Source organism: Solanum dulcamara, chromosome 7, assembly GCF_947179165.1.
Source record: "Solanum dulcamara chromosome 7, daSolDulc1.2, whole genome shotgun sequence".
Lineage (NCBI taxonomy): Eukaryota > Viridiplantae > Streptophyta > Magnoliopsida > Solanales > Solanaceae > Solanum > Solanum dulcamara.
The window spans coordinates 63880719-63901974 of record NC_077243.1 but is presented as its reverse complement, the minus strand read 5'-3'; the positions used below and the strand labels follow the sequence as shown (position 1 = coordinate 63901974).

Here is a 21256-nt window from a genome sequence, read left to right as displayed (position 1 = left end):
TTTCGGTGTAGTTAACACAATTGAAAGGCAATCCTGCATCATACATCCACCTAGCAAAAGCAGATACAGCACGATCCCGTAAAATCTTGCTAGAAGCCTCTAGATCAATAGGTCCACCTTTTCTCTTTTCATTTGGTTTTTGCGAGAATTAGAGATTAAGAGGACCTTTGACATTGCTAGCGGTGGATGACTCACTTTCACTAGTTGAAGGTTTTTTTTTTTGAGGGAGGCCCCATTGGCATATTCACTTTAACTTCATCATCCATTTCATCATCATCAACAAGATTAACTATGGATGCTTCAGGATTTATTTAAGTTTTAAATTCATTTTTTTTCATAAAATACTCTTTTATTTCTTCCTTCACACTATTTGGGACCTTTGGACACACTTTTAACATCTTTATAATCACCAATAAGATGCTTCTTGTGACGAAATATTCCGCTATTATATGTCATATCACAAAAAACACATTTGATTTTTGTGTTACTTCCCATGGCAATTCCATATGCCCAAGCTGGATCCCTCTTTTGTGCCATTAAGAAAATACAACTACTACAAAGAAAAAATAGAATAATAATTCAGCACACAAGTCAAATTGTCAAAATAATAACAGAGCAGCTGCAACAAAATTTAAAAAAATAATAAAGCAGCCAGACTTGAAACAAAAATAGAGCATATGCTTTATCTTCAAAAAAAAGAAGGTCAAACTACTGAATAAAACTTGAAAAAAATAATTCTTCGTAGAAAGCAGTTGCGCAGAAATAGAAAAAGAAGAAGAGAAGAAGAGAAGTAGAGAAGAAGAGAAGAAGATCGCAGCAGTTGAGAGCAGACGGCAGCACTGCTGATTGGAAATAAAAATAGAAATAGAAAGAGAAGAAGAGAAGAAGAGAAGAGCAGAAGAAGAGAAGAAGAAAAACTAACCTGGTTGACGTTGAACTGTCGAAGTTGGACTGTCTAAGTTGAAGAAGAAGTCACACTGTCACAGCAGCTTGGAACAATTAATGAAGTTTCACAGTTTTTTTTTTAAAAAACCCTAGCACCGCTTTTTCCAAAAAGCGAGCTTTTTTCTCTCTTCTAGATGAAGCGTGCTTCTCGCTTCTCCCATGAAGCGCACGCTTTTCTGAAATTGCTTCACTTCACGATGTTGAAGCACTAGTGTCTCGCCTCGCCTCGCTTCGCTTGACGCTTAAAGCGAGCGCTTCGGCGCTTTTTCACAACACTGTTTCTGCACGCAACTTTAACTCCTCAACATTTACAACAACTCTCTGGCAACGAAGATTGTTATGTTAGACATAAAATAATAGCCCATACACTAATTTTTTCTTCTAAAGTTTTTAAAGAACCCTCTAACTGCTGCACTTTTTCCCATTCCCCATACATTTTCAACTTTTTCAGCTCCTGAAATACCCTTGACAATTTTCCTTCCCATTAGTTCTCTAGAATACTTTCGACATTTCCCGTTTACCTTAATTGACATTGGAAGCCTCTATAGATCTGTAAAACAATAGAGCTAAAGGATTCTAACTATATGAATGTTCCATATAACTACATGTCTCTTATGTTATTACCATACGGTCGTCTTTGCTTATTGTCTTTCATCTCTTAATAGAGCTTTTGCACCTACACAATTAATTTCAACAGTTTTCCTCTACTGCCTTATAAGTTGTGCACAATGCTGCCTCAACTGCGCACCATCCAGTTATGCTATTTTCATACAGTTTAACCAGGTTTATATGACTAATATAACCACAAAGCTCTTACCTGAAAAAGCAAAAGAATAAAGTATGATTACACGTTTGATCTTACCTCTTTTTTTTTAAGGATCTTGGGCATAAATGACCTCCAGAACTTCATAGCTTTCATTTCACTTTTTAAAATTACTTTTTTATACATGCTTAGATTCTAGGAACTCTATGCATATTTGGAATAATGTCATGTATTTCCTGTTATTGCATTATGGCCGTCTTTGTTTATTGTAGTTCATCACTTGTCCATTAATTAGGACTGATACAATTAATACCACGAGCTCGCCTTTGTTTTCTTAGAAGGTGTGCATCATGCCGTCCAAAATCCCTACACACCATCCAGGTATGATGCTTTATAATTTTATTTTTAATAGTGCATAAATGCGGCGTAAAAATATGATCAAGACTACAATTTTTAGAATCAAACTTTATTATTCTGACACATAGATTGAGTCGGTTTACCTATAATTTTTCACTTTCTTAATTTCTGATTTCGAAATGATACTATTGAGTTGAGTTGTGGCCTTTTATGTAAAAGTCTTTTCTATTGGCCTTTTATGTAAAAGTCTTTTCTATTCTCTTCTAATTTTGGTATAGGCAGAAATAGTTGAAATTTGCCATTTTTCTAAGGAAATACTACGATAATTCTGATATGATCATGATATAAATCAATATTAGTTGGATGTTTCAGTTAAGTTTGCTCAAAGTTTATTTGATTAAAGTTATGGTTGTTATTGCAGTTAAAAGGAAACCACTGATATACTTGAGCCGCCCCTATTTATTATCTGTCAACTTAAGGACAGCACACTCATCATTGTTGATTTTCACACAAGTATACACATAGCTGACAAGTTCTGATCTGGGCACATGTAAACTGCAGGTGATAAAAAAAATTCATCACAAGGCCAAGGATAATGTTACCATTCTCAAAAGAAAAAAACCAAGGATATTTGAGGAGTGCACATATTCAAAGGTGAACAAACTACCACTCAGAAAATCTCAATTCTCAAAATCACTAGCGTTGACTGTTCCTTTAAAGATTAATTTGTTGGTTTGTTTAGTCATTCTTCCTCTGTGGCCTGTCATCAATGTTATGCACAAAATATAGGGGTCTATGAGATCAAGAAAGGAGATTTCTTTATTAAGGTGACCAGTTATGGTGCCATAATCATCTTTATTTTTCTTCCTGATAAGCATGGTATGTTTGTCTTTCACATTATACATTGACGAGTTCTATATTTATGGTTCTTAACAATGTACTTATTCTACATTTGCAATTATGGGTACAAAATTTAGTGTTTGGTGTAATGTTAATATTTTTTCAGATTTTTATTTATGTTCTGTTTTAAAAATATTGTTTCCATGGAACCCAAAGTACATAGGTGGCATCCACCTCCGAATGAAACTTATGTTTCGACGTTCTTGATGTATATATGTGAATTGTTTTCTTCTGTTCCATGAAGAAATTGGTCTTATAGTCTCTTGCTGGATTTTTGCAGGATAAATAAGTGATTTTGTTCTTGGATATGAAATCATTGAGGAATACAAGGTTAATTCACCTTGTTCTATTTTATAACCTGTCTGGATTTACTCCTTTCTATAGAAAAATTAGTTCATTTTCTCATCAAGGAAAAAACAGATAGAGAAAGAGAGCGATGTACCTCTTGCCTTTCCTTTCTTTGATTTGCCTTCTATTTTATTATGTCACTGTGATTCTCCATGAGTCGACAACAATTGTGCCATGTCAAAATTCATAGCCAATTATGAACCAAATCAATTGTGTGAGGATGACCGAGAAGCATTACTGATATTTTGGCCTTGTGTACTTTGATATTTAACTGTATGACTGTAACGTTAAATGCCTTCACAATAGGCTTTACAAAACTTCAAATGTTTTCTTTTTACTTCCAAAATATCTATCCCTTAAATGCCTTTTATAATATAGGGAGTCATTCACTGGACACGTTCTTTTATACTGCATGAAAATCATAAGTCATTCTTTTGCATCATGGTATTCGAGAGGACCATGAGAAACTAAGTTAGTGAGTTTTTCGATTGAAGATCCATAGAAGCGAAAGATAAGCACGATTTACTTTAAAGATTGATCTTTCCTATCATGGGCATTGTTTGATGGATGACAGAATAGTTTGCCCAGAATATTGTCTAAGAGCAAGTATTTGTCAACTTGGCCATTTATATCATGACTTGAGTGTTCTATGTGTGAATTTTAAAGTTTACATCTCTTGACATTTTCATACTTTTAGTAATTTTGTTTATGAACTGTCTCATGGGTCATGAATTCATAAACGATATTTTTCTATTATAGACTAATTAAAGAATTGGTCAAAGTATATTTGTAATAGCACACTTAAATGTAGGAAAATGCGGATATTTATAATAGCACACTTAGATGTAGGAAAATGCGGATACAGAAACTAAGGAAGTCGTGGAGAAGTTAATAACTGAAATTTTGAAAACATTGATGGTAATTTTTTTTTGTTTTGATCAAGTAACTTTGAAAGGAAAAATAAATGGAGTATTTCTATATTCTTTGCATATTTTACGGTCTAACATGTTATCAGTACCGTTACTAATTCAGGAGATCACCGAAGGATGTTGGAAGCGATGGGAAATGTAGGTCTGTCAAAATTGTGTTCTTGAAAAGAGGACATTATGCTCTTTGAAGTGTAGCTTGTTATATTTTACTCGAGATCAATCATTTAATTTGGCTATACTTCATGGCGCTTATTATCGACATGTCTTCACCATTTACCCATAAGTTAGACATGCATTTTTTAATAAGTTGTCAAGCGATGTAATCATTTTTTATTTTAAGCTATGAAATAAAATTATTTATGGTTCTTTTTTATTCAAAAATTTTAAAAAGTGATATTTATTGCTCCTACATAATCGATTTTCCACGATTTGAAAAATATATTTCATTTTTTTGCATATTGTTGGCGTTATGAAATTATAGCAACAACTAACAATATATTAGTCACTCAATCATGTAGATACTCAACTAACAATATCAGTAACCATCTTAAATACTCATCTGCGGTAAAATGTTATATACTTAAAGATTCCAAAAGAATAAACTCATTTAGCGAAAATTGTTAATGTTGAATTATGAAGTTTATATTTAGGATATCATTAGAATGGTAGAAAATCAATTTTGATATGGTTGGAGAGAGAATTTGAAGTTTCAAACAATCTAGAACTTTCGTTTATACAATATTAATTAGTGAGACATTTTTTTTATTTTCTTTGTGCCTGCGTGAAGCGCGGGCAAATTTACTAATTATATATACATTCAAATCGTAAAGATTTTTTACACTATTACTGTATTTTGAGCAATTAGCTATTTTAATTATATACATTTAAATTTGTTTACTTGTTTTTTCCATGTTACAAAATCATGCATTGTAATTTGTGTATCTTCAGGGCAAGCTTTAGCAAGCTTTGTCTATCGCTTTGTGAAATTTTTAAAAAATAAAAATTAAAAAATAGCGACGGACGGTGTAGCATTATTTAAGAAAAATATATTTTTTAAAAAAACAAAACAAAAAGGACGTCGTTCGTCACTTTTTTCCACGTCGTCCGGTGCTTTTTGAACAACATCGAGCAAACAAGCGCTGAACTAGACCGCGTCACTTTTTCGTAGATTTTGACTAAAAAACCGACACAGTCCGTCGCTTTTTTCCATCTTTTTTTAACATTTTTTTAGTAGTGTTCCCACACTTCCTACATACGGGGGGCAGTCTGACCCCTAGAAGCTCCTCCTTGAGGCTTAAAGTTAGACACCATATCTGTGTTGGACTTCTGAGTCGGAGCACAAAATGATGTTGGACTAGAGTATTTCAATCGAAACTGAGAACGACCACTATTTTGGGACCTGGAATGTGAAAAGTTACCACTATTGCTCCTTGCCCTCTCCTTAAGCTTCTCTTCATCAATTTGTTCGGTAACATTTTTTTAGTAGTGTTCCCATACTTCCTACATACGGGGGCATTCTGACCACTAGAAGCTCCTCCTTCAGGCTTAAAGTTAGACACCATATCTTTGTTGGACTTCTGAGTCAGAGCACAAGATGATGTCGGACTAGAGTATTTCAGTCGAAACTGAGAACGACCACTATTTTGGGACCTCAAATATGAAAAGTCACCACTATTGCTCATTTCCCTCTTAGTCTCTCTAGCCCTCTCCTTAAGCTTCTCTTCATTGATTTGTTCGGTATGATTTATCAACCTCAAAATATTCATCTTCTTGATCAACATAGTAGTTCTCACTCTTTGACCACCATATCTGAAATACCACAAACAAACTTTCTCATACAAGCTTAAGGTCGGCTACTATTTCCCGAGCATACTTAGACAATTGAGTGAATTTCAACGCATATTCCCTAACACTCATATTTTCTTTCTTCAAGTTAGTGAACTCTTAATTCTTAGCCTCCCTCATCTCAAGGGGAAAGAAACGTTCTAGAAAAACACGCTTGAACTTGTCCCAATCCAAAGGAACTGCATCAATAGCCCTCTCTTCCTTCCATTGATTGAACTAAACTTGAGAAACTACCTTCAATTTATAAGCAGTGAAGTCTGCCTTTTCCACCGGAGTCACACCCATGATGTCCACAATCTTTTGGATTCCCTCAACAAATTCTTGTGGATATCCGTACACCTTAGAATTATGAAATTCTAAAGGGTTCATCCGAGTGAAGTCTCGAACCCTAGTCGTTGCCATACTCATATTTGGATTCACAAGAGCTACCATCTCTCTATTAGTTTGTTCTTTCATTGCTTGAGTAAGCACTTGAAAAGAAACCCTAAACTCGGCATGAGAGACTTGCTTGGCCAATGGATCAACCAGAGCTTGAGGTGCTTATTACTCCTCATCTTGATTCACGTTCCTTCTCAATGAAGATCTTCTTGGAGGCATGATTCTGAAATGCATTGAATATGAGTTAGAAGGAATCCTTATAGAGTTCAATTCTATCGTACGACTTAAGAGTGATGAAGAACTGAAATTTCTTAAACATATCATAGCCTCTTATTCATAAATGTGGCGCATTTTACATTGATGAACAAGACTCTACTTAATGCTTCTTGTCACATACCCTAAGACACCTGAACTTGATGCTCTGTTACTAAGTTTTTCATGACCCGAGCTACTCCCTAGATTTGACACAATGAATAGGATCCTAAAATACCCTAAACAGGCCTCGTAGCATAATCATGACACTAAAATGAGACAACAAAAGCAAGTAATATGAAAAGGTAGAAGTAAGTCTCAAAATAGCAAGCTCAACATAATAAAAATCTGAGTGTACAACTGAAAATACAGAAAATCATACTAAGTCTGACATAGCCTCGAATAGTATAAATGTGGCATAGGACATGCCCTAACTCACAAAATAAACTAAAACAGAAAGAAGTCTGAAAGACAGTAAAGAACTCATAAGACGGTCATGCCCTTGAATCATGAGGACTCACCAAGCAATGCTACCAATAGGAATCTTGTACTAACTGCGGGCGTGAGTAGGAGTGTCATGCCCTGTATTATAAAATAATATAAAAAAAGAAGTATGCGGTCAGTACTATGAAATGTACTGAGTATGGAGAATGTGCAATGCATGACGTAAAATATAATAATACAATGAAAAAATTAAAACATGAAAGCATTCTTTAAAGTATCATTAGAAACAATAAACGTGGTCAATGAAATATTTATAAGTGAATCATAATCAAAACATAGAATAGTGAGAGATATCGTTAACTGATATAAACTATTTGAGTTATAACATGGAGTCCAATTTCTTTTCCACACAAAAAAATAGGTTGTCATACTTTCCTGGTAAGGACCATAAACATAAGCTATATGTGGATCCACTAGCTAGGACCAATTAATGAGAAGTCTAAGGAAGCACTAGTCTAACTTGGTGCTAGGTAATACTCTCAACAAGAATAGTCATAATCATAGCATAATGTAAAGACTCTGAAGGTCATTTTTGACAAAATTACCATTTCCCCCCTCCCCCCGTCAGTTTCCCCGAGTCATTTTAGATTGAGTTTGAAAGTTGGTTTTTGTAAATCTTATGAAAAGTTGAGATTTTGCTAAAAAAATATTTTTAAAAGGCTTAAGTTGTCAAATTTTGAGTTTTAAAGTCATTTATAGTTTCAAATCTTGGAATGAAATTTCGTTGATTCCATCAGTTTTGGAATGTGTAAATTGGTTTAGGAGAGTTGTCGGAATCAAATTTGGAGTTAAAATGTGAATTTTAGGTCCAAAGTTGGAAATTGAGTTAAAGTTTGATTCAAGTTTGTCTTTGGTGAACATTTGGTGTTTGGGCGCTTAGATTGGATTTTTGATTGTTTCAATAGTTTCGGGAGGTGATTCTAATGCTAGAAATGGCTTCTTTGTAATTTTTTGAAGTCTCGAGTTTGTTTTGATATTTTGGAGGCCTAAGTTAGTTTAGTTGCGACTTTTTGAGTTTCAGGTTAAGGATACGTTGAATTTGAATTCTGATGGTTCCATTGAATCCAGAATATTGAATTTAATGTAGTAGCATATAATATTTGTGTGTATGGGATTCCGAATAAATCTTAATTAATCTTGTTTAATTTTCTAGTGCTCGTGCAAGGTCTGCTTAAGCGGACTAGGCTCGCTAAATCGAACCTTCACTTAAGCGAGACCCATCTCTTAAGCAAAGATGCTCACTTAGGTGGGGTTCGCAAAAGCAAACCTCTTCAAAAGCGAACCTCCGCAAAAGCGAAGAACCAGTTGCTTAAGCGACATCTGAGAGGGTTTAGGCGAGGTTTAAGGTATTTTTCCACCATTTTTAACATTTCCAAGCTTTGTTCAGACGATTTCTTCGTGGTTTCTTGCAACAAAACTCTTGGGTAATGTATTTCTAACACTTTTATACAATTCCCATTGAATATTTTTGAATTTTAACTTCAAAATATGGATTTCAAATTGGAGATTTTGGGTTTTCTTTAACATGAACTTTTGATAGAAAAATTGGGTTTGTGAACTCATTTTAACCTCGTTTTTGAAATATTTTCACTATTAGATTCTTAAATACTTGAAGAGTGTATTTAATCCAAAACTAATCAGATTTTGAGTTTGTTCTCCGACATGGAATTTCTTACCATTTTCCATTTTCGCTTGAATTGCTTGATTTTAGTGTCAATAGCTCTGAAATATGATTGTGAGTCTATACTTGATTAGATTGTGGTGAAATGGAGTATCGTTAGAGAGGAAAATCTTTAAGTTCGGGTTGATTGTGACTTTAGCTAAGGCAAGTGAATTTCTAAACCTATTCTTAAGCTTATACGATCATGTATTCGTGTCTTATATGTTGATGATGGATAGGAAGTGGTTTTTTAAGAACTGTTTGATATTCAGTTGAACTTGAGGATGAAGAGTGTAGTAATGAATGGAAAAAGCGAGATGAGGTAATATGTGGTGTTTGATGTGATAGAACTTTGGGCTTGTTGTGGATATTTGGATATATTTATATGTTGTTGATATGATATTGACTAATTGGGTGATTATGGACTATATGGCATTATATGTGAATATCCATTTTATTTTTAGTCATTACTTGTACATACACTTATTTGTGATGGTTGAGAAAGTGATATGAGTGAGATACTGGATATTGGAATAGAGGTTTCTACTGGTCGAGGTGATTTGTCGAGGTCTTTTCTGGCGGCCGAGGTCTTTTCTTGTGGATATTATAGCCAAAATCTTTTCCAGTGGCCGAGATCTTTTCCGGTGGATGTTATAGTTGAGGTCTCTTTCGGTAGATACATGGTCCATGTGAGGCTCCCATGGGTTCCAGTCTGAGGTGATCAACGAATGTGTATCATTTAGGATAGACATCCATCAAGATATGTGACATTGCATTGCATTCCATTGCCTCATAAATCTTTTGCAAATGTGGGTTGTTTTACCCCTAATATTCCCTTGATCTGTATTACTGATTGTGCTGGTTCACTTGCGAATTAAATTGTACTATTATTGAGGTATATGAATATTGTGCTTCTAGAACTGTTAGACTGGATTAATTTTTATGTGGGTTGTAGTCTGGGGGTTGAATGGTATGATAAGAGTGCGTGTATTTTACTTGCTTTTATTTGTCTTAGTTGTTTACTTGTTGGGTACTGCATTTTTGGTACTCACTCCTTGCTAACTACATTTGTGTATATTCTGAGATCAGATAGTGACCCAATTTTTCTTATTTTCATCTGAGGCTCCTGAGGTGATTCGAGAGGTAGATGTTGATACCGCCTGTCTTTCGTATCTTGTTTACTTATTAATTTATTCTATTCGAGACAGAAATATTGAGACATGTATTTATTTCATATCTTTTAATTAGGAGACTTCAAAAAGGAGGGATGCAACACGATGACTTCCCAGGGGGTCACCCATCCTAGTAATACTCTCGCCCAAGCACGCTTAACTTCGAAGTTCTAATAGGATCTGATGCGTTAGTGCTGGTAAAATCGCATCCATCATTCCTAGCGCTCTAAATTCTATTAAACAACTCCTTCCCCTCCCAAATGCTCCAGCATGCTCCCTTTCCTCCATGCACCGACCCACCATGCCGCCTGTCACGCCCGTCCTAAACGCCTCCATCGCCCGTCCTAACTACATCTAGGCTTTGAATGTCGTATCCCCAAAAAAATATTTATAATCGAGTAGACGAAACCATACCGAATTTTGAAGAAAAAAGAGGGATGCCACACGAGGACTTCTAAAGGGGTCACCCATCCTAGTACTACTCTCGCCCAAGAACGCTTAACTTTAGAGTTCTGATGGGATCCGATGCATTAGTGCTGGTATGATCGCATCCATCATTCCTGGCGCTCTAAATTCTATTAAACAACTTCTTCCCCTCCCAAACGCCCCAGCAAGCGCCCTGCCCTCCACGCACCGACGCACCCTGCCACCTGTCACTCCCGTCCTAAGCACCTCCATCACCCATCCTAATGACATCTAGGACCCGAATGTCGTGTCCGCAAAAACATATTTATTATCGAGTAGACGAAATCATGCCGAATTTAGACAAAAAGAAGGGATGCAACACGAGGACTTCCTAGGGGGACACCCATCCTAGTACTACTCTCGCCCAAGCATGCTTAACTTTGGAGTTCTGATGGAAACCAGTGCGTTAGTGCTGGTATGATCGAATCTATTATTCCTAGCGCTCTAAATTCAAATAAACACCTCCTTCCCCTCCCAATCGCCCCAGCATGCTCCCTTACCTCCACGCAACAACACACCCTACCGCCTGTCGAGCCCGTCCTAAGCGCCTCCATCAACCTTCCTAATGAAGTCTAGGCCCCGAATATCGTGTCTGCAAGAAAATATTTACTATCGAGTAGAAGAAATCGGGCCGAATTTCGACAAAAATGAGGGATGCAACACGAGGACTTTCCAAGGGGATACCCATCCTAGTACTACTCTTGCCCAAACACGCTTAACTTTGGAGTTCTGATGGGATCCGCTGCGTTAATGCTGGTATGATCGCATCCATTATTCCTAGCGCTCTAAATTATATTAAACACCTCCTTCCCCTCCTAAACGCCCCAGCATGCGCCCTGCCCTCCACGCAACGACGCACAATGCCGCTTGTGACGCTCATCCTAAGCGCCTCTATCACCCGTCCTAACGACGTCTAAGCCGCAAATATTGTGTCCGTTAAAAAATATTTATTATCGAGTCGACGAAACCGTGCAGAATTCAGACAAAAAGGAGGGATGCAATACGAGGACTATCTAGGGGGTCACCAATCCTAGTACTACTCTCTCCCAAGCACGCTTAACTTTGGAGTTTTGATGGGATTCGGTGCGTTAGTGCTGGTATGATCGCATCCATCATTCCTAGCGATCTAAATTCTATTAAATACCTCTTCGCCCTCCCAAACTCCCCGACATGCTTTCTGCCCTTTACGCACCGACATAACCTGCTCCCTATCATGCCCGTCCAAAGCGCCTCCATCACCCTTCCTAACGACGTCTAGGCCCCGAATGTCGTGTCTGCAAAAAATATTTAGCATTGAGTAGACAAAACTATGCCGAATTTCGACAAAAAAGAGGGATGCAACACGAGGACTTTCCAGGGGGTCACCCATCCTAGTACTAATCTCGCCCAAGTACACTTATCTTCGGAGTTCTGATAGGATCCAGTGCGTTAGTGCTGGTATGATCGCATCCATCATTCCTAGCGCTCTAAATTGTATTAAACACTTCCTTCCCCTACCAATCGCCCTGGCATGCGCCCTTCCCTCCACGCAACGACGCACCCTGCCGCTTGTCCCGCTTGTTACGCCCATTCTAAGCGTCTCCATCACCCATCCTAATGACGTCTAGGTCTCGAATGTCGTGTCCACAAAAAATATTTATTATCTAGTAGTCGATACTGTGGAGAATTCAGAGCGAAAGGAGGGATGCAACACGAGGACTTCCCATGGGGTCACCCATACTACTATCACCCAAGGACGCTTAACTTCGGAGTTTTGATGGGATCTGGTGCGTTAGTGCTGGTATGATTCATCCATCATTCCTAGCGCTATAAATTCTATTAAACACCTCCTTCCCCTCCCAAACGCCCCAGCATGCGCTCTGCCCTTTATGCATCGACGAAACCTACCCCCTGTCATGCCCGTCAAGCGCCTTCATCACCCGTCCTAACGATGTCTAGGCCCCAAATGTTGTTTCCGCTAAAAAATATTTATTATCGACTAAACGAAACCGTGCCGAATTCCGATAAAAAATAGGGATGCAACACGAGAACTTCCCATGGGTTCACCCATCCTAGTACTACTCTCGCCCAAGCACATTTAACTTCAAAGTTTTGATGGGATTCGGTGCGTTAGTGCTGGTATGATCGCATCCATCATTCTTAGCGCTATAAATTGTATTAAACACCTCTTTCCCCTCTCAAATGCCCCGGCATGCACCCTATCCTCCACGCACCGACGCATCCTGCCGCCTGTCACTCCCGTCCTAGGAACCTCTATAACCCATCCTAACGATGTCTAGGCCCCAAATGTCGTGTCTGCAAAAAAATATTTATTATCGAGTAGACGAAATCGTGCTGAATTCTGACAAAAAGGAGGGATGCAACATGAGGACTTCCGAAGGGGTCACCCATCCTAGTACTAATCTCTCCCAAGCACGCTTAACTTCGAAATTCTGATGTGATCTGGTGCGTTAGTGCTGGTATGATCGCAACTATCATTCCTAGCGCTCTAAATTTTATTAAACACCTCCTTCCCCTCCCAAACGCCCAGGCGTGTGCCCAGTCCTCCACGCACTGATGTACCCTGCCGCCTGTCACGCCCGTCCTAAGCACCTCCATCACCCATCCTAACGATGTCTAGGCCCCGATTGTCGTGTCTGCAAAAAATATTTAATATCGAGTAGACGAAACCGTGCCGAATTCCGACATAAAGGAGTGATGCAACACGAGGACTTTCCAAAGGGTCACCAATCCTAGTACTAATCTTGCCCAAGCATGTTTAACTTCGGAGTTTTGATGGGATCCGGTGCGTTAGTGCTGCTATGATCGCATCTATCATTCCTAGTGCTCTAAATTCTATTAAACACCTGCTTCCCCTTCCTAATGCCCTGGCATGCACCCTGTCCTCCACGCATCGACGCACCCTGCCGCCTGTCACGCCCTTCCTAGGAACCTCTATCACCCATCCTAACGACGTCTAGGCCCTAAATGTCGTATCTGCAAAAAAATATTTATTATCGAGTAGACAAAACCATGCCGAATTCCAACAAAAAGAAGGGTTGCAACACGAGGACTTCCCAAGGGGTCACCCATCCTAGTACTAATCACTCCCAAGCACGCTTAACTTCGAACTTCTGATGTGATCCGGTGCGTTAGTGCTGGTATGATCGCATCCATCATTCCTAGCGCTCTAAATTTTATTAAACACCTCCTTAACCTCCCAAACGGCTAGGCATGCGCCCAATCCTCCACGTACCGACGCACCCTACCGCCAATCACGCCCGTCCTAAGCTCCTCCATCATACATCCTAACGACGTTTAGGCCCCGATTGTCGTGTTTGCAAAAAATATTTAATATCGAGTAGACGAAACCGTGCCGAATTCCGATAAAAAAGAGTGATGAAACACGAGGACTTTCCAAAGGGTCACCAATCCTAGTACTAATCTCGCCCAAGCACACTTAACTTCGGAGTTTTGATGGGATCCGGTGCGTTAGTGCTGGTATGATCGCATCCATCATTCCTAGCGCTCTAAATTTTATTATACACCTCCTTCCCCTCTCAAATACCCCGGCATGCACCCTGTCCTCCACGCACCGATGCACCCTGCCACCTGTCACGCCCGTCCTAGGCACCTCTATCACCCATACTAATGATGTCTAGGCCCCGAATGTCGTGTCTGCAAAGAAATATTTATTATCGAGTAGACAAAACCATGCCGAATTCCGACAAAAAGGAGGAATGCAACATGAGGACTTCCCAAGGGGTTACCCATCCTAGTACTAATCTCGCCCAAGCACGCTTAAATTCGAACTTCTGATATGATGCGGTGCGTTAGTGCTGGTATGATCGCAACAATCATTCCTAGCGCTCTAAATTTTTTTAAACATCTCCTTCCCCTCCCAAACGCCCAGGCATGTGCCAGTCCTCCACGCATCGATTTACCCTGCCTCCTGTCACGCCCGTCCTAAGCACCTCCATCACCCATCCTAACGACGTTTAGGCCTCGATTGTTGTGTCTGCAAAAAATATTTAATATCGAGTAGACGAAACAGTGCCGAATTCCGACAAAAAAGAGTGATGCAATACGAGGACTTTCCAAAGGGTCACCAATCCTGGTAGTAATCTCGCCCAAGCACGTTTAACTTCGGAGTTTTGATGGGATCCGGTGCGTTAGTGCTGGTATGATCGCATCCATTATTCCTAGCGCTCTAAATTCTATTAAACACCTGCTTCCCCTTCCAAATTTCCTGGCATGCACCTTATCCTCCACGCATCGACGCACCCTGCTGCTTGTCACGCCTGTTCTAGCCACCTCTATCACCCATCCTAACGACGTCTAGGCCCTAAATATCATGTCTGCAAAAAAATATTTATTATCGAGTAGACGGAACCGTGCCAAATTCCGATAAAAGAGAGGGATGCAACACGAGGACTTCCCAAGAGGTCACCCATCCTAGTACTAATCTCGCCCAAGCACGCTTAACTTCGAACTTCTGATGTGATCCGGTGCGTTAGTGCTGGTATGATCCCATCCATCATTCCTAGCGCTCTAAATTTTATTAAACACCTCCTTCACCTCCCAAACGGCTAGGCATGCGCCCAGTCTTCCATGTACAGACGCACCATACCGCCTGTCACGCCCATCCTAAGCACCTCCATCACCCATCCTAACGACGTTTAGGCCCCGATTGTCGTGTCTGCAAAAAATATTTAATATCGAATAGACGAAACCGTGCCGAATTCTGACAAAAAAGAGTGATGAAACACGAGGACTTTCCAAAGGGTCACCAATCCTAGTACTAATCTCGCCCAAGCACGCTTAACTTTGGCGTTTTGATGGGATTCAGTGCGTTAGTGCTGGTATGATCGCATCCATTATTCCTAGCGCTCTAAATTCTATTATACACCTGCTTCCCCTCTCAAATGCCTCGGCATGCGCCCTGCCCTCCATGTACTGACGCACCCTGCCGCCGGTCAAGCGCATCCTAAGCGCCTCTATCACCCGTCCTAACGACTTCTAGGATTTGAACGTCCTGTCTTGGTTCTGAACGTCCTGTCCGCAAAAAAATAGTTATTATCGAGTAGATAAAATTGTGCCGAATTCCGATAAAAAGGAGGGATGCAACACAAGGACTTCCCAGGGGGTCACCCATACTACTCTCGCCCAAGCACGCTTAACTTTGGAGTTTTGATGGGATCCGGTGCGTTAGTGCTGGTATGATCACATTCATCATTCCTAACGATAAAAATTCTATCAAACACCTGCTCCCCCTCCCAAATGCCCCGGCATGCACCCTGTCCTTTACGCGCCGACGTAACCTGCCCCTTGTCATGCCCATCCAAAGCGCTTCCATCACCCTTCCTAACAATGTCTAGGCCCCGAATATCGTGTCTACTAAAATATATTTATTATCGACTAAACGAAACTGTGCCGAATTCCAATAAAAAAGAGGGATGCAACACGAGAACTTCCATGAGGGTCACCCATCCTAGTACTACTCTCGCCTAAGCACGCTTAACTTCGATGTTCTGATGTGATCCGGTGCGTTAGTGCTGGTATGATCGCATCCATCATTCCTAGCGCTCTAAATTTTATTAAACACCTCCTTCCCCTCCCAAATGCAAAGGTATGCGCCCTGTTCTCCATGTACCGATGCACCCTGCCGCCTGTCATGCCCATCCTAAGCATCTCCATCACCTTTCCTAACGACGTCTAGGCCCGAATGTCTTGTCTGCAAATTTTTTTTATTATTGAGTATACAAAACCGTGCCGAATTCCGATAAAAATGAGGGATGCAACACGAGGACTTCCCAAGGGGTCACCAATCCTAGTACTAATCTCGCCCAAGCACACTTAACTTCGGAGTTCTGATGGGATCCGGTGCGTTAGTGCTGGTATGATCGCATCCATCATTCCTAGTGCTTTAAATTCTATTAAACACCTCCATCCCCTCCCAAATGACCCGGAATGCGTCCTGCCCTCCATGTACCGATGCACTCTACTGCCTGTCACTCCCGTCCTAAGCGCCTCCATCACCTTTCCTAATAACGTCAAGGTTCTGAATGTCGTATCCATAAAACAATATTTATTATCGAGTAGATGAAACTGTGCTGAATTCCGATAAAAAGGAGGGATGCAACACAAGGACTTCTCAGGGGGTCACCCATACTACTCTCTCCCAAGTACGCTTAACTTTGTAGTTTTGATGGGATCCGGTGTGTTAGTGCTGGTATGATCGCATCCATCATTCCTAGCGATCTAAAATCTATTAAACACCGCCTCCCCCTCCCAAACCCCCCGACATGCGCCCTGCCCTTTACACGCCGACGTCACCCGCCCCTGTCACGCCTGTCCAAAGCGCCTCCATCACCCTTCCTAATGACGTGTAGGCCCCGAATGTCGTGTCTGCTAAAAAATATTTATTATCGACTACTCAAAACTGTGCCAAAATCCGATAAAAAAAAGGGATGCAACACGAGAACTTCCTGGGGGGTCACCCATCCTAGTAATACTCTTGCCTAAACACGCTTAACTTCAAAGTTTTGAGGTGATTCGGTGCGTTAGTGCTGGTATGATCGCATTCATCATTTCTAGCGCTCTAAATTTTATTAAAAACCTCCTTCCCCTCTCAAACGCCCAGGCAAGCGCCCTGTCCTCCATGCACCGACGCACCCTGCCACTTGTCACGCCCGTCCTAAGCACCTACATCACCCATCCTAATAACGTTTAGGCCCCGAATGTCGTGTCTGCAAAAAATATTTATTATCGAGTAGACAAAACCGTGCTGAATTCCGACAAAAAAGAGGGATGCAATACGAGGACTTCCCAAGGGGTCACCAATCCTAGTACTAATCTCGCCCAAGCATGCTTAACTTCAGAGTTTTGATGGGATCCGGTGCATTAGTGCTGGTATAATCGCATCCATCATTCCTAGCGATCTAAATTCTATTATGCACCTCCTCCCCCTCCCGAACGCCCCGGCATGCGCCTAACCCTTTATGCACCGACATAACCTGCCCCCTGTCACGCCCATCCAAAGTGCCTCCATCACCCTTCCTAACGACGGCTAGGCCCCAAATGTCGTGTCTGCTAAAAAATATTTATTATCGATTAAACAAAATCGTGTAGAATTCAGATAAAAAAAGGGGATGCAATACGAGAACTTCCTAGGGTGTCACCCATTCTAGTACTTCTCTCGCCTAAGCACGCTTAACTTCGAAGTCTGTTGTGATCGGATGCGTTAGTGCTGGTATGATCGCATCCATCATTCTTAGCGCTCTAAATTCTATTAAACACCTTCTTCCCCTCCCAAAAGCCCAGGCATGCACCCTGTCCTCCATGCACCAACGCACCCTGCCGCCTGTCACGCCCGTCCTAAGCACCTCCATCACCCATCCTAACGACGTCTAGGCCCCGAATGTCGTGTCTGCAAAAAATATTTATTATCAGGTAGAAGAAACCGTGCCGAATTCTAATAAAAAAGAGGGAGGCAACATGAGAACTTCCTAGGAGGTCACCCATCCTAGTACTACTCTCGCCAAAGCACACTTAACTTCAAAGTTCTGATGGGATCCGGTGCGTTAGTGCTCATATGTTGTTGATATGATATTGACTAATTGGGTGATTATGGACTATATGGCAGTATATGTGAATATCCATCGAATTTTCTGCATTACTTGTACATACACTTATTTGTGATGGTTGAGAAAGTGATATGAGTGAGATACTGGATATTGGAATAGAGGTTTCTACTAGTAGAAGTGATTTGTCGAGGTCTTTTCTGCCGACCGAGGTCTTTTCTCGCGGATATTATAGGCGAAATCTTTTCCAGCGGCCGAGATCTTTTCCAATGGATGTTATAGACGAGGTCTCTTCCGGTAGATACATGGTCCATGTGAGGCTCCCATGGGTTCCAGTCTGAAGTGATCAGCGAATGTGTATCATTTAGGATAGACATGCATCAAGATATGTGACATTACATTGCATTCCATTGCCTCATAAATCTTTTGCAAATGTGGGTTGTTTTACCCCTAATATTCCCCTAATCTGTATTACTGATTGTGCTGGTTCACTTGCGAATTAAATTGTACTATTATTGAGGTATATGAATATTGTGCTTCTAGAACTGTTAGACTGGATTAATTTTTATGTGCGTTGTAGTCTGGGGGGTTGAATGGTATGATAAGAGTACGTGTATTTTACTTGCTTTTATTTGTCTTAGTTGTTTACTTGTTGGGTACTGCATTTTTGGTACTCACTCCTTGCTAACTACACTTGTGTATATTCTGAGATCAGATAGTGACCCAATTTTTCTTATTTTCATCTGAGGCTCCTGAGGTGATTCGAGAGGTAGATGTTGATACCGCCCGTCTTTCGTATCTTTTTTACTTATTAATTTATTCTATTCGAGACAGAAATATTGAGACATGTATTTATTTCATATCTTTTAATTAGGAGGCTTCAAAAAGGAGGGATGCAACACGATGACTTCCCAGGGGGTCACCCATCCTAGTAATACTCTCGCCCAAGCACGCTTAACTTCGAAGTTCTAATAGGATCTGATGCGTTAGTGCTGGTAAAATCGCATCCATCATTCCTAGCGCTCTAAATTCTATTAAACAACTCCTTCCCCTCCCAAATGCTCCAGCATACTCCCTTTCCTCCATGCACCGACGCACCATGCCGCCTGTCACGCCCGTCCTAAACGCCTCCATCGCCCGTCCTAACTACATCTAGGCTTCGAATGTCGTATCCGCAAAAAAATATTTATAATCGAGTAGACGAAACCGTACCGAATTTTGAAGAAAAAAAAGGGATGCAACACGAGGACTTCTAAAGGGGTCACCCATCCTAGTACTACTCTCGCCCAAGAACGCTTAACTTTAGAGTTCTGATGGGATCCGATGCATTTGTGCTGGTATGATCGCATCCATCATTCCTGGCGCTCTAAATTCTATTAAACAACTTCTTCCCCTCCCAAACGCCCCAGCAAGTGCCCTGCCCTCCACGCACCAACGCACCCTGCCACCTGTCACTCCCGTCCTAAGCACCTCCATCACCCATCCTAATGACATCTAGGACCCGAATGTCGTGTCCGCAAAAACATATTTATTATCGAGTAGACAAAATCATGCCGAATTTAGACAAAAAGAAGGGATGCAACACGAGGACTTCATGGGGGACACCCATCCTAGTACTACTCTCGCCCAAGCATGCTTAACTTCGGAGTTCTGATGGAATCCAGTGCGTTAGTGCTGGTATGACCGAATCTATTATTCCTACCGCTCTAAATTCAATTAAACACCTCCTTCCCCTCCCAATCGCCCCAGCATGCTCCCTTACCTCCACGCAACAACACACCCTGCCGCCTGTCACGCCCGTCCTAAGCACTTCCATCACCCATCCTAACGATGTCTAGGCCCCGATTGTCGTGTCTGCAAAAAATATTTAATATCGAGTAGACGAAACCATGCCGAATTCCGACAAAAAAGAGTGATGCAACACAAGGACTTTACAAAGGGTCACGAATCCTAGTACTAATCTTGCCCAAGCACGCTTAACTTCGGAGTTTTGATGGGATCCGGTGCGTTAGTGCTGGTATGATCGCATCCATCATTCCTAGCGCTCTAAATTCTATTAAACACCTGCTTCCCCTCTCAAACGCCCCTGCATGCGCCCTGCCCTCCACGCACCGACGCATCCTAACGCCTGTCACGCCGGTCCTAACGGCGTCTAGGCCCCGAATGTCGTGTCTGTAAAAAAATACTTATTATTGAGTCGACGTAACCGTGCCGAATTCCGACAAAAAGGAGGGATGCAATATGAGAACTTCCTAGGGGGTCACCCATCCTAGTACTACTCTCGCCCAAGAACGCTTAACTTCGGAGTTCTAATGGGATCCGGTGCGTTAGTGCTGGTATGATCGCATCCATCATTCATAGCGCTCTAAATTCTATTAAACACCCTCTTCCCCTCCCAAATGCCCCGGCATGCGCCCTGCCCTCCACGCACCAACGCACCCTGCCGCCTGTCACGCCCGTCCTAAGCGCCTCCATCGCCCGTCCTAACGGCGTCAAGGCCCCGAATATCGTGTCCGCAAAAAAATACTTATTATCGAGTAGACGAAACCGTGCCGAATTCCGACAAAAAGGAGGGATGCAACACGAGGACTTCCCAAGGGGTCACCCAACCTAGTACTACTCTCGCCCAAGCACGCTTAACTTCGAAGTTCTGATGGGATTCGGTGCGTTAGTGTTGGTATGATCGCATCCATCATTCCTAGCGCTCTAAATTCTATTAAACACCCCCTTCCCCTCCCAAACGCCCCGGCATGCGCCCTGCCCTACACGCACCGACGCACCTTGCCGCCTGTCACGCCCGTCCTAAGCGCCTCCATCGCGCGTCCTAACATCGTCTAGGCCCCGAATGTCATGTACGAAAAAAATACTTATTATCGAGTAGACGAAACCGTATCGAATTACGACAAAAAGGAAGGATGCAACACGGAGACTTCCCAGGGGGTCACCCATTCTAGTACTACTCTCGCCCAAGCACGCTTAACACCGAAGTTCTGATGGGATCCGGTGCATTAGTGCTGGTATGATCGCATCCATCATTCCTAGCGCTCTAAATTCTATTAAACACCCCCTTCTCATCCCAAACGCCCCGGTATGCGCCCTGCTCTCCACGCACTGACGCACCCTATCGCCTGTCACGCCCGTCCTAAGTGCCTCCAACGCTTGTCCTAACGGCGTCT

General features: G+C 41.4%; 1 long non-coding RNA gene, 19 other non-coding genes and 12 pseudogenes across 20 annotated transcripts; 1 reads left to right on the top strand and 31 right to left on the bottom strand.

Annotated features, from left to right (window-relative positions):
• The first annotated feature begins 1424 nt into the window (after positions 1-1424).
• Positions 1425-3603, top strand: LOC129896753 (uncharacterized). Its single transcript, XR_008768030.1, has 3 exons — positions 1425-2089; positions 2487-2719; positions 3246-3603. It is a non-coding gene; the product is annotated as an uncharacterized LOC129896753 (long non-coding RNA).
• Positions 3604-10145: 6542 nt separating this feature from the next.
• On the bottom strand, positions 10146-10264 carry LOC129897863 (5S ribosomal RNA). Its single transcript, XR_008768927.1, has one exon. It is a non-coding gene; the product is annotated as a 5S ribosomal RNA (ribosomal RNA).
• A 223-nt stretch (positions 10265-10487) lies between these two features.
• Positions 10488-10606, bottom strand: LOC129897807 (5S ribosomal RNA). Its single transcript, XR_008768874.1, has one exon. It is a non-coding gene; the product is annotated as a 5S ribosomal RNA (ribosomal RNA).
• Positions 10607-10828: 222 nt separating this feature from the next.
• On the bottom strand, positions 10829-10947 carry LOC129897839 (5S ribosomal RNA). The gene has a single exon (XR_008768904.1). It is a non-coding gene; the product is annotated as a 5S ribosomal RNA (ribosomal RNA).
• A 222-nt stretch (positions 10948-11169) lies between these two features.
• Positions 11170-11288, bottom strand: LOC129897833 (5S ribosomal RNA). Its single transcript, XR_008768899.1, has one exon. It is a non-coding gene; the product is annotated as a 5S ribosomal RNA (ribosomal RNA).
• Positions 11289-11510: 222 nt separating this feature from the next.
• On the bottom strand, positions 11511-11629 carry LOC129897898 (5S ribosomal RNA; annotated as a pseudogene).
• Positions 11630-11850: 221 nt separating this feature from the next.
• Positions 11851-11969, bottom strand: LOC129897788 (5S ribosomal RNA). Its single transcript, XR_008768855.1, has one exon. It is a non-coding gene; the product is annotated as a 5S ribosomal RNA (ribosomal RNA).
• Positions 11970-12199: 230 nt separating this feature from the next.
• LOC129898007 (5S ribosomal RNA) lies at positions 12200-12311 on the bottom strand (annotated as a pseudogene).
• A 220-nt stretch (positions 12312-12531) lies between these two features.
• On the bottom strand, positions 12532-12650 carry LOC129897785 (5S ribosomal RNA). The gene has a single exon (XR_008768853.1). It is a non-coding gene; the product is annotated as a 5S ribosomal RNA (ribosomal RNA).
• Positions 12651-12872: 222 nt separating this feature from the next.
• On the bottom strand, positions 12873-12991 carry LOC129897859 (5S ribosomal RNA). The gene has a single exon (XR_008768923.1). It is a non-coding gene; the product is annotated as a 5S ribosomal RNA (ribosomal RNA).
• Positions 12992-13212: 221 nt separating this feature from the next.
• LOC129897894 (5S ribosomal RNA) lies at positions 13213-13331 on the bottom strand (annotated as a pseudogene).
• Positions 13332-13553: 222 nt separating this feature from the next.
• LOC129897825 (5S ribosomal RNA) lies at positions 13554-13672 on the bottom strand. Its single transcript, XR_008768891.1, has one exon. It is a non-coding gene; the product is annotated as a 5S ribosomal RNA (ribosomal RNA).
• Positions 13673-13893: 221 nt separating this feature from the next.
• On the bottom strand, positions 13894-14012 carry LOC129897855 (5S ribosomal RNA). The gene has a single exon (XR_008768919.1). It is a non-coding gene; the product is annotated as a 5S ribosomal RNA (ribosomal RNA).
• Positions 14013-14234: 222 nt separating this feature from the next.
• On the bottom strand, positions 14235-14353 carry LOC129897915 (5S ribosomal RNA; annotated as a pseudogene).
• Positions 14354-14573: 220 nt separating this feature from the next.
• Positions 14574-14692, bottom strand: LOC129897844 (5S ribosomal RNA). Its single transcript, XR_008768909.1, has one exon. It is a non-coding gene; the product is annotated as a 5S ribosomal RNA (ribosomal RNA).
• A 222-nt stretch (positions 14693-14914) lies between these two features.
• On the bottom strand, positions 14915-15033 carry LOC129897765 (5S ribosomal RNA). The gene has a single exon (XR_008768834.1). It is a non-coding gene; the product is annotated as a 5S ribosomal RNA (ribosomal RNA).
• Positions 15034-15254: 221 nt separating this feature from the next.
• LOC129897913 (5S ribosomal RNA) lies at positions 15255-15373 on the bottom strand (annotated as a pseudogene).
• A 242-nt stretch (positions 15374-15615) lies between these two features.
• On the bottom strand, positions 15616-15728 carry LOC129897881 (5S ribosomal RNA; annotated as a pseudogene).
• Positions 15729-15950: 222 nt separating this feature from the next.
• Positions 15951-16069, bottom strand: LOC129897811 (5S ribosomal RNA). The gene has a single exon (XR_008768878.1). It is a non-coding gene; the product is annotated as a 5S ribosomal RNA (ribosomal RNA).
• A 220-nt stretch (positions 16070-16289) lies between these two features.
• Positions 16290-16408, bottom strand: LOC129897685 (5S ribosomal RNA). The gene has a single exon (XR_008768761.1). It is a non-coding gene; the product is annotated as a 5S ribosomal RNA (ribosomal RNA).
• Positions 16409-16630: 222 nt separating this feature from the next.
• LOC129897941 (5S ribosomal RNA) lies at positions 16631-16743 on the bottom strand (annotated as a pseudogene).
• Positions 16744-16964: 221 nt separating this feature from the next.
• On the bottom strand, positions 16965-17083 carry LOC129897904 (5S ribosomal RNA; annotated as a pseudogene).
• A 221-nt stretch (positions 17084-17304) lies between these two features.
• Positions 17305-17423, bottom strand: LOC129897802 (5S ribosomal RNA). Its single transcript, XR_008768869.1, has one exon. It is a non-coding gene; the product is annotated as a 5S ribosomal RNA (ribosomal RNA).
• Positions 17424-17645: 222 nt separating this feature from the next.
• LOC129897926 (5S ribosomal RNA) lies at positions 17646-17763 on the bottom strand (annotated as a pseudogene).
• Positions 17764-17989: 226 nt separating this feature from the next.
• Positions 17990-18097, bottom strand: LOC129897931 (5S ribosomal RNA; annotated as a pseudogene).
• Positions 18098-18970: 873 nt separating this feature from the next.
• On the bottom strand, positions 18971-19089 carry LOC129897862 (5S ribosomal RNA). The gene has a single exon (XR_008768926.1). It is a non-coding gene; the product is annotated as a 5S ribosomal RNA (ribosomal RNA).
• Positions 19090-19312: 223 nt separating this feature from the next.
• Positions 19313-19431, bottom strand: LOC129897787 (5S ribosomal RNA). Its single transcript, XR_008768854.1, has one exon. It is a non-coding gene; the product is annotated as a 5S ribosomal RNA (ribosomal RNA).
• Positions 19432-19653: 222 nt separating this feature from the next.
• On the bottom strand, positions 19654-19771 carry LOC129897875 (5S ribosomal RNA; annotated as a pseudogene).
• Positions 19772-19992: 221 nt separating this feature from the next.
• On the bottom strand, positions 19993-20111 carry LOC129897872 (5S ribosomal RNA; annotated as a pseudogene).
• Positions 20112-20311: 200 nt separating this feature from the next.
• LOC129897728 (5S ribosomal RNA) lies at positions 20312-20430 on the bottom strand. Its single transcript, XR_008768800.1, has one exon. It is a non-coding gene; the product is annotated as a 5S ribosomal RNA (ribosomal RNA).
• A 222-nt stretch (positions 20431-20652) lies between these two features.
• Positions 20653-20771, bottom strand: LOC129897686 (5S ribosomal RNA). Its single transcript, XR_008768762.1, has one exon. It is a non-coding gene; the product is annotated as a 5S ribosomal RNA (ribosomal RNA).
• A 221-nt stretch (positions 20772-20992) lies between these two features.
• LOC129897756 (5S ribosomal RNA) lies at positions 20993-21111 on the bottom strand. The gene has a single exon (XR_008768825.1). It is a non-coding gene; the product is annotated as a 5S ribosomal RNA (ribosomal RNA).
• Between the last annotated feature and the right edge of the window lie 145 nt (positions 21112-21256).